At 50.6% G+C, this 20,958-nt stretch overlaps 1 long non-coding RNA gene across 1 annotated transcript; it reads left to right on the top strand.

Annotated features, from left to right (window-relative positions):
- Positions 1-6,715: 6,715 nt before the first annotated feature.
- On the top strand, positions 6,716-20,958 carry LOC144755635 (uncharacterized). Its single transcript, XR_013594945.1, has 2 exons — positions 6,716-6,886; positions 19,678-20,958. It is a non-coding gene; the product is annotated as an uncharacterized LOC144755635 (long non-coding RNA).

Raw genomic sequence — 20,958 nt, 5'->3', positions numbered from 1 at the left:
GTGGTGGTGGATGTGGTGGTGGTGTATATGGTGGCGGTGGACATGGTGCTGGATGTGGTGTGGTGGACATGGTGGTGGGGACATGGTGGTGGGGAATGTGGTGGTGGTGGACATAGTGGTGGTGGGTGTGGTGGTGGACGTGGTGGTGGTTGTGGTGGACATGGAGGTGGTGGATGTGGTGGTGGTGGAAGTGGTGGATGTGGTGGACATGGTGAAGGTGGATTTGGTGGTGGATGTGGTGGTGGACATGGTGGTAGTGGTGGATGTGGTGGATGTGGTGGTAGTGGATGTGGTGGTGGTGGACATGGTGGAGGTGGTGGACATGGTGGTGGATGTGGTGGTGGTGGATGTGGTGTTGTTGGATATGGTGGTGGTGGATGTGGTGGTGGTGGATGTGGTAGTGGGCATGGTGGCGGTCGGCATGGTGGTGGTGGTGGACATTGTGGTGGATGTGGTGGACCTGGTGGTGGTGGATGTGGAGGTGGTAGATGTGGTGGTGGTGGATGTGGTGGTGGTGGATGTGGTGGTGGCAGACGTGGTGGTGGTGGTAGACATGGTAGTGGTGGTGGATGTGGTGGTGGTAGACATGGTGGACATGGTGGTGGATGTGGTGGATGTGGTGGATGTGGTGGACATGGTGGTGGTGGATTTGGTGGTGGTGGATGTGGTGGTGGTGGTGGTGGTGGTGGTGGTAGTAATGGTGGACATGGTGGTGGACGTGGTCATCCTGGATGTGGTGGTGGTGGACATGGTGTTGGATGTGGTGGATGTGGTGGACATGGTGGTGGTGGATTTGGTGGTGGTGGATGTGGTGGTGGTGGTGGTCGTGGTGGTGGTAGTAATGGTGGACATGGTGGTGGACGTGGTCATCCTGGATGTGGTGGTGGTGGACATGGTGGTGGTGGATGTGGTGGTGGGCGTGGTGGTGGTGGGCGTGGTGGTGGTGGACATGGTGGTGGTGGACATGGTGGTGGACGTGGTAGTGGTGACATGGTGGTGGTGAACATGGTGGTGGTGGACGTGATGGTGGTGGTGGATGTGGTGGTGATGGTGGACATGGTGGTGGATGTGGTGGATGTGGTGGTGGTGGTGGTGGCCGACAGGTTGGTGGGGGTGGACATGGTGGTGGTGGCAATAGTGGTGGTGGTGGATGTGGTGGTGGTGGATGTGGTTTTGGTGGACGTGGTGGTGGTAGTCATGGTGGTGGTGGACGTGGTGGTGGTTGTCGTGATGGTGGAGGTGGATGTGGTGGTGATGCTGGACATGGTGGTGGATGTGGTGGTGGTGGATGTGGTGGCGGTGGACGAGGTGGTGGTGGATGTGGTGGTGGGCGTGGTGGTGGTGGACGTGGTTGTGGTAGACATGGTGGTGGTGGTGGTGGTGGCGGACGTGCTAGTGGTGCATGTGGTGGTGGTGGATGTGGTGGTGGTGGACGTGATGGCGGACTTGGTGGTGGTGGATGTGGTGGTGATGGTAGACATGGTGGTGGTGGTGGATGTGGTGGCGGATGTTGTGGTGGTGGACGTGGTGGTGGACATGGTGATGGACATGGTGGTGGTGGTCGTGGTGGTGGTGTTGGATGTGGTGGACATGGTGGTAGTGGTGAGCATGGTGGTGGTGGATGTGGTGGACATGGTGGTGGTGGTGGACGTGGTGGTGGACGTGGTGGTGGATGTGGTGGACGTGGTGTTGTTGGATGTGGTGGTGGATGTGGTGGTGGATGTTGTGGTGGTGGACATGGTGGTAGTGGTGGATGTGGTGGTGGTGGTGGACATGGTGGTGGATGCGGTGGTGCATGTGTTGGTGGTGGACGTGGTCATGGACATGGTGGTGGTGGTGGACCTGGTGGTGGTGGACGTGGACGTGGTGGTGGACGTGGTGGTGGTGGACATGGTGTTGGTGGACATGGTAGTGGTGGAGGACATGGTGGTGGTGGATGTGGTGGTGGAAATGGTGGTGATGCACATAGTGGTGGTTGTGGCGGACGTGCTAGCGGTGCACCTGGTGGTGGTGGTGCATGTGGTGGACATGGTGATGGACGTGGTGGTGGTCATGGTGGTGGACATGGTGGTGGACATGGGGGTGGTGGTGGGTGTGGATGTGGTGGTGGATATGGATGTGGTGGTGTTGGACATGGTGGTGGATATGGTATTGGTGGACGTGGTGGTGGTGGACATGGTAGTGGACGTGGTGGTGGAGGTGATGGTGGTGGATGTGGTTGTGGACATGGTGGTGGGAGATGTAGTGGTGTGGACATAGTGGTGGGGGATGTGGTGGTGGACGTGGTGGTGGTGGATGTGGTGTTGGTAGATGTGGTGGACATGGTGGTGGTGGGCGTGGTGGTGGTGGACGTGGTGGTGGATGCAGTGGTGGTGGACATGGTGGTGGTGAATGTGGTGGTGGTGGACATGGTAGAGGGGACATGGTGGTGGTGGATGTGGTGGTGGACATGGTGGTGGTGGATGTGGTGGTGGTGGTGATGGACGTGGTGGTGGTGGATGTGGTGGTGGTGGACGTGGTGGTGGTGGACGTGATGGTGGTGGTGGACGTGATGGTGGTGGTGGAGGTGGCGGTGGTGCTGGATGTGGTCTTGGTGGACATGGTGGTGGTAGATATGGTGGTGGACGTAGTAGTAGTAGATGTGGTGCTGGTGAATGGTGTGGTGCTGGACCTAGTGGTGGTGGATGTGTTGGTGGACGTGGTGTTGGTGGATGTGGTGGTGGTGGACGTGGCGGTGGTGGTGGATGTGGTGGTGGTGGACATGGTGGTGGTGGACGTGGTGGTTTTGAACATGGTGGTGGTGGATGTGGTGGTGGTGGATGTGGTGGTGGTGGACGTGGTGGTGGATGTGGTGGTGTTGGATGTGTTGGTGGTGGACATGGTGGTGGTGGATGTGGTGGTGGTGGTGGTGGATGTGGTGGTGGTGGATGTGGTGGTGGACGTGGTGGTGGTGGACATGGTGGTGGTGGAAGTGGTGGTGGTGGATGTGGTGGTGGTGGATGTGGTGGACGTGGTGGTGGTGGACATGGCGGTGGTGGATGTGGTGTTGGTGGATGTGGAGGATGTGGTGGTGGACATGGTGGTGGTGGTGGGGGAGTAGTGGTGGTGGATGTGCTTGTGGTGGACGTGGTGGATGTGGTGGTGGTGGATGTGGTGGTGGATGTGGTGGTGGTGGATGTGGTGGTGGTGGACATGGTGGTGGTGGGCATGGTGGTAGTGGTGGATGTGGTGGTGGACATGGTGGTGGTGGATGTGGTGGTGGTGGACGTGGTGGTGGTGTACCTGGTGGTAATGGACATGGTGGATGTGGTGGTGGTGGATGTGGTGGTGGTGGACGTGGTGGGCATGGTGGTAGTGGTGGATGTGGTGGTGGACGTGGTGGTGGTGGACATGGTGGTGGTGGAGATGGTAGTGATGGTGGACATGATGGTGGTGCATATGGTGGTGGTGGATGTGGTGGTGGTGCATGTGGTGGTGGACATGATGGTGGTGGTGGACATGGTAGTGGTGCATGTGGTGGTGGTGAACTTGGTGTTGGAGGTGGTGGACATGGTGGTGGTGAACATGGTGGTGGATGTGGTGGTGGTGGATGTGGTAGTGGGCATGGTTGTGTTGGTGGACATGGTGGTGGTGGACCTGGTGGTGGTGGACATGGTGGTGGTGGTGGACGTGGTGGTGGATGTGGTGGATGTGGTGTTGTTGGATGTGGTGGTGGATGTGGTGGTGGATGTTGTGGTGGTGGATGTTATGGACATGGTGGTGGTGGACTTGGTGGTGGTGGATGTGGTAGTGGGCATGGTGGTGGTGGTGGACATGGTGGTGGATGTGGTGGACATGGTGGTGGTGGATGTGGGGGTGGTGGATATGGTGGTGGTGGATGTGGTGGACATGGTGGTGGTGGTAGACATGGTGGTGGATGTGGTGGTGGTAGGTGTGGGGGTGTTGGATGTGGAGGTGGCAGATGTGGTGGATGTGGAGGTGGTGGTGGATGTGATGGTGGTGGACGTGGTGGTGGGGGACATGGTTGGTGGATGTCATGGTGGTGGACGTGGTGGTGGTGGATGTGATGGTGGCGGTGGATGTGGTGGTGGTGGACGTGGTGGTGGTGGACATGGTGGTGGTGGATGTGGTGGTGGTGGTGGATGTGGTGGTGGTGGATGTGGTGGTGGTGGATGTGGTGGTGGTGGACGTGGTGGTTGTTGGACATGGTGGTGGTAGCCATGGTGGTGGTGGATGTGGTGGTGGATGTGGTGATTGTGTATGTGGTGGTGGACATGGTTGTGGTGGAGGATGTGGTGGTGGTAACAGTGGTGATGGTGAGGGAGTGGTGGTGGTAGATGTGGTGGTGGTGGTGGTGGTAGACAATGTGGTGGTGGTGGACAATGTGGTGGTGGACAATGTGGTGGTGGTAACAGTGGTGGTGGTGGGTGAGTGGTGGTGGTGGATGTGGTGGTGTTGGATGTACTGGTGGTGGACATGGTGGTGGTGGACATGGTGGATGTGGTGGTGGTGGACATGGTGGTGGTGGACATGGTGGTAGTGGTGATGTGGTGGTGGTGGTGGACATGGTGGTGGTGGATGTGGTGGAGGTGGATGTGGTGGTTCACATGGTGGTGGTGGACCTCGTGGTGGTGGATGTGGATGTGGTGGTGGACATGGTGGTGGTGAACATGGTGGTGGTGGACATGGGGGTGGTGGACATGGTGGAGGTGGATGTGGTGGTGGTGGTGGATGTGGTGGTGGTGGTGGATGTGGTGGTGGTGGTGGACATGGTGGCAGAAATGGTGGTGGTGGTGGACGTGGTGGTGGACATGATGGTGGTGCATATGGTGGTAGTGGACGTGGTGGTGGTGCATGTGGTGTTGGACATGGTGGTGTTGGACATGGTGGTGGTAGATGTGGTGGTGGTGGACATGGTGGTTTTGGTCGACATGGTGGTGGTGCATGTGGTGGTGGTGAATGTGGTGGTGGAGGTGGTTTACATGGTGGTGGTGGACGTGGATGTGGTGGGTGTGGTGATGGTGGGTGTGGTAGTGTAGTAATCAGGGATAAGACCAGTTGATGTAGTTGATGCATCTTTATTGAAGTAAAGATAATACAAGTAGATAGGTATCCATAAGTCCCAATGATAGTCCTACTGGGAGTAGCCTGCTGGCTGCTCAGCCCCTTTCATTCAACTGTCACTCTCCTCAGTCACTCAAGCCTTGCACACCTAGAACACACACGAAGCATTCCAATTAGAATACTTACATAGGCTGAGCAGCTAGAGAGAAGATTAATATAAGATATACAATAAGAGGAGGATACTACATACCTCTTTCCTTATAAATGAAAGATAGTGCTAAATATCATGAAATTATATGCTTAAGGAAATAAGATAAGGTAATACTAAAAATATATTAACATCATAAAACTGTAAACATATTAGTATAAGAAAAGTTGTTTTGTCAAAAGATAGTCAACATAGTTAATTACCCTGGGATGATATACATTTTAACACCACTAGAGGGAAAGAAACTACGCTATAAAAAGAGAAGGGAAAACGGTAAATTCTATATGAAATACTAGATACTCATTTCCCTTCTTTAATATTAGTAAACAAAATTGAATAGAACGTGTAGATAATCCCATGTAGGGAAACTCTTTATAATTATGTGGAAAGAAGGACTGTCTACCTAATTTCCTGCTCCCAGCTTAAACAGGGAACAACTAACATGTATGTAAAAATGTGGACAAAAGGAGATTATTATCCAGTGTCCTGTCTCCCATCCTTAACGGGGACAACTAAATGTGGTCTCTATGTAGAGACATATGTAGTCTTGATGTAGAGACATTTTACTCCCAAAAAATGTTGGGACTAAAAACCCAGTGTCATGTCCTAAACCAAGTTAAAAGACATAAAAGTTGAGTCCTGTGTATTGGACAACAAAAGTGTAGATGTGGACAATAAGGACTTGTACCAAATGTCCTGCCCCTCTTTTCGTCAACCAAAAGGGACAACCTAAATTAAATGTAATGAGAGCATAAGGATTTACACCTTATGTCTTGCTCCACTAGGAACAACTTGTGATTTCACTCCAATTATATGGAGACAAACTATGTGTAAAGGTTTTATTTCGTGCGGCGCAAGGCGTCTTAGGCACGCAGGGTCCCTCCCCTGCAACATGTCAAAAGTCCATCCTCATGTAAGGGTACATATGTAATTCAGTGTAAATTTTGACATAACAATCCCCACCACTTACTCTGATGTAGAGTCTACTTTCTCGTAGGGAAAATTTACTCATTGTAAGGTTTTACTCTTGTGTAGGGGTTATATATCTCTCATCAAAATGCAATATTATAATACTGTAACTTGTTACAAGAAAATCGGAACAGTGAAAATTTTCGACTGAAATACTGAATTGTGATACGTGAGAATTAGTCACTAGATGGCAGTATTATATTAGGTTATAACAAAACACTGTTCTCTTTTCAAAATTGTTCTGTTATCCTTCGTCAGATAAACTTCTTTGTGTTAGATATTGTTTATGTTCAAAATTGCAAAGAAAGTCACTCACCACTAGTGTGCAGAAACAGCAGGTAATTTAGGTACGACAAACTGGTAAGAACCTACCGATCACAAACTATGAAACATTTCAGCAATTGAACGCGGTAAGAACAGGAAGTGTTTGACATGGAGGTGAAAAACATGGTCAGAAGCATTTTAAAACATCTTAAAGGTTCCGGTGGTGAGAAAATGGAGGCACGCAGCGCGACGTAACACCGGGTGGCTCCAGGTACGTAGGGGCTTGCTGAGGTCCTTGAAGAAAGAAGGCAGCTCCAATTGTGGAAGAAGACGTCACAAGGAAGATTGCTGAATGAGACTTCGCAAAAGCATCGGACTCAGGCAAGGCTGCACGTGCTGTGTTTGTGTTTAGAGTAAAGCGCGAGCCAAGTTTTAAATTGAATAGTGGCACTTATGAATGTTCGCCTGAAGTAAAGTTGATGTTTCTCCATATTTTTAAAAGTACGATTTTTACATGTTGAACACTATTTGCTTAAATTCTCTTATTGACAAAATCGGTTCACAAGTGTTTCAAAATTGTCATAGTGTCACTATTTGGACTTGAATCTAAATATAGAGAGTTCTCATTCTGACCTCTAGGCAAAATATCACATTTCTTAGGCTTAGGCTTTTAATTCAGATATTTTCATCATTCTGTTTACGATTTTCTTTTCTTTGGTCTGGCTCTTTCAAAGTTGACAGCTTAACAACATTTACTCAAATTCTGTTTAAACATTCAAGCGAATTTTGGGAAGTCATTTAACGTTTTTGTCACCTGACATCATTCTCTCAGTAAGTGTCTCTGACTTTGCTCCTTTATCGTTTAGTCGAGTTGTTTGGCACTCAGAACAGACTGCGCCAAAACGGAAACATGACTTAACCTTCATGTCCCACCTGTCTTCAATTTATTGACTTGGTAACTCTGGCATCATTAGTCAAAACTGAAACACAGCTCATGTTACAGATGACTCAAAGAGTGGACATGTAGTAATACACTCTGCTTGTAACTGAGATATTTTCACACAGCAAACTTCTTTTCTTTTGATGTAAAAACGTTTAAACTGATCACAACTGATAGACATTGACTGTAGTTTTCTCCAATGTCTCAAAGCTGCCACAATCGTGTACACAATCTGTGCAGAAACCATGTAGAAAAAATAAAGTCTTACTGTACTTTGAAGATCAGTTTGCGCAGCATCTTTGAAGTAGGCTGTAGAAGTGACTTGTTTAGATGATGTACAGCACATTTGTTTGGGGGCTGTCCGGTGTGAAGGACACCGGTAGGACTGCACTGTGCGCTGTTTTTGAGTATATATCATATATTTCATCATTAGCTTAAAGTCTTTAAAGAAGGATACCTGTGAGGTCTTGTGAATGTCTTCTTTGTTGCTTCTTTTTCTTTTTCCTTGGTTTATTCGTCTGTTGCTTGTTATATCTTCACAACAGCGTTTTGTAAGAGACATGTTGAGGTTTCTTTAGTCACTTGTACTTCCTTTTAAGCGTAGATACATCCCATCCTCGTCGCCATAAATTTTATGTAGTAATCAGGGATAAGACCAGTTGATGTAGTTGATGTATCTTTATTGAAGTAAAGATAATACAAGTAGATAGGTATCCATAAGTCCCAATGATAGTCCTACTGGGAGTAGCCTGCTGGCTGCTCAGCCCCTTTCATTCAACTGTCACTCTCCTCAGTCACTCAAGCCTTGCACACCTAGAACACACACCAAGCATTCCAATTAGAATACTTATATAGGCTGAGCAGCTAGAGAGAAGATTAATATAAGATATACAATAAGAGGAGGATACTACATATAGTGGGCATGGTGGACGTGGTGGTGGTGGATATGGTGGCGGTGGACATGGTGCTGGATGTGGTGGTGGTGGATGTGGTGGTGGGGAATGTGGTGGTGGATATGGTGGTGGTGGATGTGGTGGTGGTCATGGTGGACATGGTGGTGGTGGACATGGTGGTGGTGGATGTGGTGGTGGTCATGGTGGACATGGTGGTGGTAGACGTGGTGGTGGTGGACATGGTGGAGGTGGTGGACATGGTAGTGGTGGATATGGTGGTGGTGGGCATGGTGGTGGTGGTGGATGTGGTGGTAGTGGTGGATGTGGTGGTGGTGGACATGGTGGTGGTGGACATGGTAGTGGATGTGGTAGACATGGTGGTGGTAGTGGAGGACGTGGTGAACATGGTGTTGGATGTGGTGGTGGAGGACTTGGTGGTGGTGGATGTGGTAGTGGGCATGGTGGTGGTGGTGGACATGGTGGTGGATTTGGTGGTTGTGGACGTGGTGGTGGTGGGTGTGGTGGTGGTGGACATGGTGGTGGATGATGTGTTAGTGGTTGGCGTGGTGGTGGTGGACATGGTGGTGGCCGTGGTGGTGCTGGATGTGGTGGACATGGTGGTGGTGGATGTGGTGGTAGTGAAAATGGTTATGAACGTGGTGGTGGTGGATGTGGTGGTGGTGGCTGATGTGTTGGTGGTGGCTGATGTGTTGGTGGTGGTGGACGTGGTGGTGGTGGTGGATGTGGTGGTGGTGGACATGGTGGTGGTGGATGTGGTGGTGGGCATAGTGGTGGCGGACATGGTGGTTGTGAACATGGTGGTGGTGGTGGTGGACATGGTAGTGTTGACGTGGTGGTGGTGGACATGGTGGTGGTGGACATGATGATGGTGGTGGTAATGGTGCACATGGTGGTGGATGTGGTGGTGGTGGATGTGGTGGTGGTGGACGTGGTGGTGGGCATGGTAGTGGTGGATGTGGTGGTGGTGGACGTGATGGTGGTGGATGTGGTGGACGTGGTGATGGACGTGGTGGTGGATGTGGTGGTGGTGGACCTGGTGGTGGTGGACATGGTGGTGGTGGTGGATGTGGTGGTGGTGGATGTGGTGGTGGACATGGATGTGGTTGTGGTGGACGTGGTGGTGGATGTGGTGATGGTGGTGGACATGGTGGTGGTGGACATGGGGGTGGTGGACGTGGTGGAGGTGGATGTGGTGGTGGTGGTGGATGTGGTGGTGGTGGTGGATGTGGTGGTGGTGGTGGACATGGTGGCAGAAATGGTGGTGGTGGTGGACGTGTTGGTGGACATGATGGTGGTGCATATGGTGGTAGTAGACGTGGTGGTGGTGCATGTGGTGTTGGACATGGTGGTGTTGGACATGGTGGTGGTAGATGTGGTGGTGGTGGACATGGTGGTTTTGGTGGACATGGTGGTGGTGCATGTGGTGGTGGTGAATGTGGTGGTGGAGGTGGTTTACATGGTGGTGGTGGACGTGGATGTGGTGGATGTGGTGATGGTGGGTGTGGTAGTGGGCATGGTGGACGTGGTGGTGGTGGATATGGTGGCGGTGGACATGGTGCTGGATGTGGTGGTGGTGGATGTGGTGGTGGGGAATGTGGTGGTGGATATGGTGGTGGTGGATGTGGTGGTGGTCGTGGTGGACATGGTGGTGGTAGACATGGTGGTGGTGGATGTGGTGGTGGTCATGGTGGACATGGTGGTGGTAGACATGGTGATGGTGGACATGGTGGAGGTGGTGGACATGGTGGTGGTGGACATGGTGGTGGTGGGCATGGTGGTGGTGGTGGATGTGGTGGTAGTGGTGGATGTGGTGGTGGTGGACATGGTGGTGGTGGACATGGTGGTGGATGTGGTAGACGTGGTGGTGGTAGTGGAGGACGTGGTGAACATGGTGTTGGATGTGGTGGTGGAGGACTTGGTGGTGGTGGATGTGGTAGTGGGCATGGTGGTGGTGGTGGACATGGTGGTGGATTTGGTGGTGGTGGACGTGGTGGTGGTGGGTGTGGTGGTGGTGGACATGGTGGTGGATGATGTGTTCGTGGTTGGCGTGGTGGTGGTGGACATGGTGGTGGCCGTGGTGGTGCTGGATGTGGTGGTGGACATGGTGGTGGTGGATGTGATGGTAGTGAAAATGGTTATGAACGTGGTGGTGGTGGATGTGGTGGTGGTGGCTGATGTGTTGGTGGTGGCTGATGTGTTGGTGGTGGTGGATGTGGTGGTGGTGGACATGGTGGTGGTGGATGTGGTGGTGGGCATAGTGGTGGCGGACATGGTGGTTGTGAACATGGTGGTGGTGGTGGTGGACATGGTAGTGTTGACGTGGTGGTGGTGGACATGGTGGTGGTGGACATGATGATGGTGGTGGTAATGGTGCACATGGTGGTGGATGTGGTGGTGGTGGATGTGGTGGTGGTGGACGTGGTGGTGGGCATGGTAGTGGTGGATGTGGTGGTGGTGGACGTGATGGTGGTGGATGTGGTGGACGTGGTGATGGACGTGGTGGTGGATGTGGTGGACCTGGTGGTGGTGGACATGGTGGTGGTGGTGGATGTGGTGGTGGTGGATGTGGTGGTGGACATGGATGTGGTTGTGGTGGACGTGGTGGTGGATGTGGTGATGGTGGTGGACATGGTGGTGGATGTGGTGGTGGACAAGGTGTGGTGGTGCACATGGTGGTGGACGTGGTGGTGGTGGATGTGGTGGTGGACATTGTGGTGGGGAATGTAGTGGTTGTGGACATGGCGGTGGGGGATGTGGTGGTGGTGGATGTTGTGTTGGTAGAGGTGGTGGACATGGTGGTGGATGTGGTGGTGGTGGGCATGGTGGTGGTGGATGTGGTGGTGGTGGACGTGGTGGTGGATGCGGTGGTGTTGGACAAGGTGGTGGACGTGGTGGTAGTGGTGGTGGACATGGTGGTGGTGGACGTGGTAGTAGTGGTGGTGGACGTCGTGGTGGTGGTGGATGTGGTGGTGGATGTGGTGGTGGTGGATTTGGTGGTGGTGGACATGGTGGTGGTGGACGGGGTGGTGGATGTGGTGGTGGGCATAGTGGTGGCGGACATGGTGGTTGTGAACATGGTGGTGGTGGTGGACATGGTAGTGTTGACATGGTGGTGGTGGACGTGGTGGTGGTGGACATGATGATGGTGTTGGTAATGGTGGACATGGTGGTGAATGTGGTGGTGGTGGATGTGGTGGTGGTGGACATGGTGGTGGGCATGGTAGTGGTGGATGTGGTGGTGGTGGACGTGATGGTGGTGGATGTGGTGGACGTGGTGATGGACTTGGTGGTGGATGTGGTGGTGGTGGACCTGGTGGTGGTGGACATGGTGGTGGTGGTGGATGTGGTGGTGGACATTGTGGTGGGGAATGTAGTGGTTGTGGACATGGTGGTGGGGGATGTGGTGGTGGTGGATGTTGTGTTGGTAGAGGTGGTGGACATGGTGGTGGATGTGGTGGTGGTGGGCATAGTGGTGGTGGATGTGGTGGTGGTGGACATGGTGGTGGATGCGGTGGTGGTGGACAAGGTGGTGGACGTGGTGGTAGTGGTGGTGGGCGTCGTGGAGGTGGTGGACATGGTGGTAGATGTGGTGGTGGTGGATTTGGTGGTGGTGGACATGGTGGTGGTGGACGGGGTGGTGGACGTGGTGGTGGTGGACGTGGTGGTAGTGGAGGACATGGTGGTGGTGGAGGACATGGTGGTGGAAACAGTGGTGGTGGTGGGGGAGTGGTGGTGATGGACGTGGTGGTGGTGGATGTGCTGGTGGTGGACGTGGTGGTGGTAGACATGGTGGATGTGGTGGTGGTGGATGTGGTGGAGGTGGACGTGGTGGTGCTGGTGGTGGTGGTGGATGTGGTGGTGGTGGAGGACATGGTGGTGGTAACAGTGGTGGGGGAGTGGTGGTGGTGGACATGGTAGTGGTGGATGTGCTGCTGGTGGTGGACATGGCGGTGGTGGTGGATGTGGTGGTGGACATGGTGGTGGATGTGGTGGGGGTGGGGGCTGATGTGGTGGTGGTAGACATACATGGTGGTAGTGAACGTGGTGGTGGACATGGTGGTGGTGGACGTGGTGGTGGATGTGGTGGACATGGTGGTGGTGGACATGGTGGCGGTGGGTGTGGTTGTGGATGTGGTGGTGTTAGATATGGTCATGGTGGTGGTGGACATGGTGGTGGTGGACGTGGTGGTGGTGGATTTAGTGGTGGTGTGGACATGGTGGTGGTGGATGTGGTGGTGGTGGTGGATGTGGTGGTGGTGGACATGGTAGTGGGCATGGTGGTGCTGGTGGATGTGGTGGACAGGGTGGTGGTGGATGTGGTGGACGTGGTGGTGGTGGATGTGGTGGATGTGGTTGTGGACATGATGGTGGTGGACATGGTGGTGGTGGATGGGGTGGTGGTGGACATGGTGGTGGATGACGTGGTGGTGGATGATGCTGTTATGGTGGACATGGGGGTGGTGTACGTGGTGGACATGGTGGTGGTGGATGTGGCAGTGGTGTTGGATGTGGTGGTGGTGGACGTGGTGGTGGACATGGTGGTGGAGGACATGGTGGTGGTGAATGTGGTGGTGGTGAAATTAGTGGTGGTGGACATGGTGGTGGATGTGGTTGTGGTGGACGTGGTGGTGGAGGACGTGGTGGACTTGGTGATAGTGGTTGTGGATGTGGTGATGGTGGACGTGGTGGTAGACGTGGTGGTGGAGGTGGTGGACGTGGTGGTGGAATGGCGGACGTGGTGGTGGTGGACGTGGTGGTGGTGGTGAACGTGGTGGTGGTGGTAGACGTGGTGTTTATGGATGTAGTGGCGGTGGTGGACATGGTGGTGGATGTGGTGGTGGTGGATGTGGTGGTGGTGGACGTAGTGGTGGTGGTGATGGTGGATGTGGTGGTGGACTTGGTGGATGTGGTGGTGGACTTGGTGCACGTGTGGTGGTGGAGGACATGGTGGTGGTGGACGTGGTGGTGGTGGTGGTGGACATGGTGGGACGTGGTGGAGGTGGTGGTGGATGACTATTGGGTAGGAGGGTGCTGGCAGAATGCGAAGGAGAGCAGAAGGAGGCCGAATATTAGAAACAAACAAGCACTGAAGAAAAGAAAAGCACATGGCTGCTATTGGTCACTATTTGGCTTAGCAAGTGCAGCTGTCGCGCTGGTTTAATAAACCTTAAAATGCAGCGACGGAAGAGAGGCAGTGTCGGGTGGAAGTGCTTCACGACGTAAACAAGTGGTCTTCACTGTCTTCGCTTTTCAAGCACTCGTGCTTGTGGCGGCATCCCCCTTGCGGGAGCGAGCAGCGGCCACATGTTTGTAATTAACGTGGCCGCGCTGCTGCTTGCTCCCGCAAGGTAGATGCGCCACAAGCGCGAGTTCTTGAAAAGTGAAGACCAATGGCTAAAGGCCCTCCTAGGGTGAGGGACCTAAAAAGAAAAAAAAGGATAAGAAAAGAACATTTTTAACAATAATGATGCAAATGGGACTTGCGCTTTGGATAAAATACAGAATAATGTGGCAAAAGTTCAGTATTTTAATAGTAGCATTTCTTCCTGGAAGACCACATATTGAACAATCTGAAGCCGAAGCCGTTATCAAACTTCTTTTCAATTGAAAGAGCGCATAGAGCCCTGTTGCCTCTACCGCGACCTGAAGCCCCACCCAAAACACATATAGCCAGGATCCTGAATTATAGAGTTCAAGATGCTATGCTGAAGGCCGCACGGACCAGGGGTGGTCTTCCTTATGAAAACACCGTTATCCGTTTCTTCCCAGATTTTACCCTCCTGGTGCAGCAGCAGCACCGCACCTTTGATGTGGTAAAGAGGGCTCTCAGGGAGGAAGGACTCAAGTACATGATGCTCTTCCCAGCAAAACTCTGGGTGCTGGACAAAGGCAGGTCCTGGTACTTCACAACGCCCAAGAACGTATGGGACTGGCTGGAGAGAAGGGTGAATAAACAAGCAAGACCGACAGCCAGGGCGAGACAGACATAGACATCGGAACCAGAGTAATGGAGCCTCCAGTAAGCCACTGGATGAAGAGGCGGGCGAGAGGCTGACCCAGGAAACTAATCCAGTGAGCCCCATCGGATGAATAGACTTGTAAGGATGAGACACTCAACCTCAATGACAATGGACAGCAAGCAAGAAACAGACTATGTTTTGTGTCGAACCAGGAATGGAACGAGTGCTACGCGGGGTGGGCAGCAGCAGAGACTCTTCACATTTGACGATTGTGTAAATTCTGGGGTTGTGTAGTCGCACAGAGACAGATACGCACTGAACACTAAAACACAGAGGGAGGTGGAGGGCAAGAGGGTCGCCAGCGGGGAACATCATTTACAACGCGGTGTTTACACCGCACTACCTTAACAACGCTGCCATTACAACGCAAGTCGTTACTACGACTTACGCTGGATGGCGCTGTTGGTTAAGGAATATTGTAATTTTATATTCCAACACCTTCTCTACTGTTACGTGGACTGGTGTTGGAATATAAAATTATAATGTTCCACAATCCGCGCCCTCCAACGCAAGTCGTTGTAACGACTTGCGTTGTAATGGCAGCGTTGTCAAGTACCGCGATCTAAAAGAAAGCGGTAGCAGCCGACCCCATCACACATTGACTGTTAATTTTTGCGACATGCGTTCTGCAAATTGGGGATGTGAGTAGATCTAGACTTATGGTGCAGTTTAGCAGGGAGGGGGGCATTTTGTAAGGGTATTCGTTCATATGGTTTTATGTTTTGTAAGCTCCAGACCTATCCTATCTTCAGAGCCTTCCGTGCACACCCTAAGCTATACACAGCCTTGTGATGCAGGGGGGAAGTGGGAGGGCAGAGAGGAGAAAGGACCAATGGACACACTCTTCCTACTACTCCCATGACCCCACAGCCCACAACAGCATTGAAGGTCATGACGTGGAAAATCAATGACCTGGGTGATAAAGTTAAGCGCACCATGGTGCTACAATACTTGCATAGGCAATCCCCGACCTAGTTCTCCTCCAAGAGATACATCTGAAGGGCAACACATACTTAGCACTCAATCGATTTGGATACACTTGGTTGGCACATGCAGGGTTCACATCATGCTCTAGAGGAACTGCAATCTTAGTTTAAAATACTGTTCCCCTGCTGCAGCATCGCACATGCTGTGACCCATTGGGCAGGTATGTGGCAACATCGGAGTCATGGGAGGGCAGGCCCTTAATATTTTCTCCGTCTATGTGCCACTGAGACTCCACTCTGAGACAGTCCCAGATCTCAGCAAACTGTTGTTAGATATGCCTACAGGCACCCTCATACTAGGTGGTGACATGAATGCAACTATATCATTAGAACTAGACAGAGACACAACATCCTGCCGAACAACAGGACCTCAACCTCTGAATACCTTTGCGAAGGCGCTGGAACTCGTGGAATTGTGGCGAAGGCATAACCCTACAGCGAGGCAATATACACATATCTTGCCGGCACATGGGAGTGGAGCCCAATCAGATTATATTTTCACACACACCAGACATGTGGGGCTGTTCCGTGAGGCCCGACACGGGGAGTGGGGCATATTAGACCACTCACCGGTCGAAGTGCTCCTGCAGGGCCTTTTTTGAGCCTACACTCTCCCACCACGTATAGACTCATATTTTAAAGACCACAAATTCAAAGGCAGGTTCAGGGAGCGAACAACACAATATTTTGGCGAGAATACAGGCTCAGTAGACTCACATAGCACTCTCTGGGAGGCGTATAAAGTTGTGGAGTGGGTTTTTGTGCAGGCAGCAGCTGGGGCCGAGCAGAAGGAATGGCGCTCATGGTGTAAGGAGCTGGAGCAAGAAATAGCGGATATCGACACTGAGCTGAGCTGGGGGCAGAGGGGAAGACCAACCCAAAACTGAGAGATAGGATGAGTCCTAAGCAAAGAGAGCTTAAACACCTAGAAGAAGAAGCAGCTCCCTCACATGCATAGCCACGCATAGACAAATTTACAACCTCAGAGACAAAGCTAACAAATTGATAGCCTGGCTAGAGAAGAGAGATAGGAGCCGTAACTGGGTCCTGGAGCTGCAGACTCCCGAAGCCCCCCTGAGGAGGTCAAGCACTGACATAGTGGAGGCATTCGCAGCCTACTATGAGGGGCTATACCAATTGGTCTGTGGGAGGTTAGGTAATGATAGTATTGAAGTGCTCAGCAACATTCCATTGACGGTACTCTCGTCGGAGGACGTGGAGGCAGTTGACATCGTTCTGATGAAAGAATAAATAGTCGGGCTATTGGGGACCTGCAGTCTGGTAAGGCAGTGGGCCGGAATGTGCTCCCTGCAGAACTTTACAAGTGCGTAGCAGAGAGCATAGCCCAACACATGCTAAATATGTTCCTTACTACAAAGGCAGAGCTGGTGACCATCGTAGTCATCCCAAAGAAGGGGAAGCCCCCTGAGCTATGTAGCTCCTACAGACCCATTTCCCTACTCAACTTTGAGGTCAAGGTACTGGCAAAAGTGCTAGCGAACCGACTAGAACCGGTGATGCACACGGTAATCCAGCCTGATCAGTCAGGAATTATGCCACACAGAAGCACCAGGCTGGATCTTTGCCGCCTGTATGGAGTCACGCACATGCTAGCAAATCGACTGATCAAGGCCACTGTGCTCCTGTCATTAGACGCACAAATGACATTCAATAGTATTGAGTGGCCGTATCTATTCGCGGTTCTCTCCAGAATGGGTTTTGGGCCGCAATTCTGTGCCTGAGTCTAACTCCTATAATGCGCCCCGCTGGTAATGGTCCAGGTGAACGGCGTGATCTCCAGGCCATTCTTGTTGCACAGGGTCATGCAACAAGGGTGCCCACTCTCCCCTCTGCTCTTCATGCTGGCACTCAGGCCACTGGTGGTATAGATACGGGGGACCCGCATGTATGAGGCATTGATGTAGGGGTGGCTGGGAGGAGCGTATATCCCTCTACGTGGACAACATCCTGCTCTGCACCCATAAACCCAGTCCAACTTTTCACAGACTCATTCACATTTTTCAAGTATTTGACAGCTACTCAGGCTACCAGATAAATTGGGATAAATCCCTGGTATTCTCTCTGACGGGCGAGATTCCGGCCCTGACTGAAGATAGTCTAATGGACAAATCTGCCACGAAAGACCGAAACGTCGACAAATACATCTATTTCCTCAGCATTGGTTGTTTTCTAGGAACTGGTTTCTGTTACTTTCAGATACTTTTCCCTTGGATATTAATTGGGATTGATGTTTACACTTATGATTTGAAGTTTTCATTCTTTGTATATCCTCTATCATGGTGTTTTGTTGAATTTTAATGTACCCTCTTTCGTTTTGTTTACATTAAAATTGTTTTCCATTTAAAAAAAAGACATACCTGTGTCTGAAAATTATCTATTGCTGAGAATTTATGCTTTGAATAGGTTCATTGATGTGTTGATTGTTCAATAGTCAGCTACCATTTGGGGCTAGACCAATAAGTAATTAGCTTGAATAACTTTGATTTAGAGAATTTAGTGAAATGTCTTGAAGGCATCTTTACCTATTATTAGTTATTCTGCCCAAGCCTCCAAGGGTATATTGGTTTACCCACTTTTCAGTAACGGTCTCCCTTATCGGCAGAGCAGTCCTGTTTCATAATGATGGCTCTTCCCCACCTGCCGTATGCTTTGCAGAACACTCCGTACCAGATACCATAGGCCTTCTTCTGGATGATAGAGGCAGAACAACACGCCCTGCTGTGGGGGGAGGGCCGGCAGTCCACGCTGCCACGCATCGCGCTTTGGGGGCTCTAGGAAGGTGGCTTGGCAGTACCAGACATCAGGAATTACTATTTGGCGTCCCATCTCATTAACATTAATGATTGAGTTTTCACTCCAACCTCTGAACCTGCCTATCGAGTAAACCACCTGGCTATGGGAAAAGACAGCTACCAAACCGCATTATATAGTAAGACATGTGGCAAGTCGCTCCCGACGCACACACAGACTGTAATGCATGCAAGGAAGAAAGCCACTAAATCATTAGAGTGGGATGCGAGGTTAAAAGAGCAGACCCCACTCTGGCACTGCGATATGCTGGTGTAAAGACCACTGTGACAAGTGTCAACCTTCTCAAGACAAAGAAAAAGAAGAACTGTGGTTTAAAAGAGGCAGCAAAATATCCTCGTTGGAGAAGGCAACCGCTGGCCTTCAACGTAATTCTGAAACAGTTCATGAAAATATTACGAGACTCATGCAGAGAAAATGCCAGCTCCGATACTAGTGCTCTGTTTTTGAGTTGGCGGTCTAGTGTTTCTACGCTCGCGACAAGCAGAGAGACCAATGCGCATGCTCCGAAAATGAACTGCGCACTTCAACTGTAGCAGTGAGAGGATCGTAGCGTCTCCTAACTGCGCAGTAAAATCCTGAGGAAAATTTTCGACTTTAGAGCAGAGAATAGCGTTTCAAGAGAGAGTACTTCCGCTAGTACTTTTTTTATATTTTTGAGATGAAGCTTTCCAGGACGCATGCGCAACGTACTTGGTAACCTGCAGGCAATGAAACAAGTAGAAGTGACATTAGGCAAAAGTTTAATATATATATAAAAAAAACAAAAATTTGGGGGTCACTCATATTGGTTTCCAATATATGATTTTTTAGCTCTGATTTTAGCATTAATATCAAATTTTATTTATGCTATAGCTGTGGTCGAAATATTTATTTATTTATATATAAATATTTATGAATTTTTGCTTTATTTGCACTTTGATACTTATCATTGTACTGTAATTGCATTTTGGCACATATTGCAACGTAATTGACTGTATCCATCACAACATGTTGTTTATGTCTATGATTACTTTAGGATGTGTTATCACTTCTGTGGCGCACTAGAAATTTAAATAGCAGAAAAAACTCTCCATTAGGGTACCATGTGATCAAGGCGGGATTGTGGTGGCGAAGTAATGTGGATATATATATATTTAAACAAAAGCCACAAGTCCTTTTGACCCTTTGGTAAGCAGCAACGAAGAAGATGATTCAGCAGAATTCTAGAAAGGTACCACCTTGTCATTATTGAGCTGCAGAAAAGATATATCACGCACAAAAAAATTAAAAACAAAGACTTTTCTTTTGAATATTCAGACAATTTAGTAGTGATAATTGTGAGTCCATTTAAACGGAAAAGAAATTCTTCAGTAAAAGAAACTTCTAAAGTGAGAGGAAATAGCCTTTATTCTCATGGGGTAATTGAACATCACTGAGTATTTATATAGTATTGTTTAGTGCATGGGTTGCATGTTTCAATATTCTTGTTTTCCCTATGCAGATGCAGAAGGAGTATTCCAGAAGAGTCTAGATTAGCAGCGACAGAGGACTTCAAGTTCCCGCGAAGAGGCTGTCTCTCTTTTCTACCACTTCCCCTTTCCCCCTACTAGTGCCGTCACCTAGAAGTATATTTCAGGTGGCGGTGTTGGTGGTGGGGCTTTGAGACCATCTTCGGTGCCTGTGGATTTAGTTGTGGTTCTGACAGCTGGTCGAGGTGCAGTGTCTGCAAGGTTTTCATACGTATGGGCTCCTCGGGATAGAACATTTAAAAGATGTCTGGCGCGGCGGGACAACGATCGACTTTGGGAAATTACCGACAGACTATCAGATGAGGGGAGCGGGAATACTTCAGCTACTTTCAACTGAGACATGCCCTCATTTGCCTTGTGTTGGAAGGGGAACTGCTTCCGGAATACTCCCCACTAGAAGACAGACTCCTACTTGACCCTATGATAGGTAAAGCTTACTCCCTAACATACCAGAAAATTATGAATAACTCCCAGACTATATTGGCCCCTTAAGGATGCATTGGCGTAGGGTTTCTGGAGGACGATGATTGGGCGGAAGCCATACAGAACCCCAGGGAAATCACTATAAGGGTGCAGTTCAGACTGATCCAGCTTCGGATCCTACACAGATCATATGCCCCTAGGACATTGCGGCATTGTATGGGTCATTGCGACTCGTGCGGGTACGCTAGTGGGTGTGAAGAAATGGTTACCTTCGTCCACACTCTATGGTCCTCTCCCAAAATTCAACAGTATTGGGGAACTATTGCCCAAGGGATGATAAGAGTAGTGGTCCTACAGGTCCCGGTTGACGCACAATGGCATATACTGGGAATGACGGGAGAGATAGTCTGGCCGAAACGCGCTAAAATATAGCTTAGACTGACAGACGGAGTGGCAAAAAGGAATATTGCATGGGGAGAAAGTGAGGCTCCGAAAATTGGGGGCTGTAAAAAAGATCTAGACTAGTGCCAACAGGCAGAGAAGACCATCTTTTAGAGAAGAGGTTGCCCTCACAAATGGGAAAAGATCTGGGATGCTTGGATACAATCTAGGAGTTAACTCAGGGAAGGACAACTTGGGAGGGGATGGGAGGTAGGTTGTAGTGCTGAGATATAGAAGGTTGAACTAGATAGCCTATGTAATGACTGTATATTGCATTGTAAATGTTCACAGTATGAGCTCTTCGAACCTCTACTTGCCATGTTTCATTCTATCTATGTATTGTACTGCACAATGTCTGAAGCATTTGTTTAATAAAGAGGAAAATGTTT

This window comes from Lissotriton helveticus, chromosome 5_1, assembly GCF_964261635.1.
Source record: "Lissotriton helveticus chromosome 5_1, aLisHel1.1, whole genome shotgun sequence".
Lineage (NCBI taxonomy): Eukaryota > Metazoa > Chordata > Amphibia > Caudata > Salamandridae > Lissotriton > Lissotriton helveticus.
This window is presented reverse-complemented; position numbering and strand designations above follow the sequence as displayed.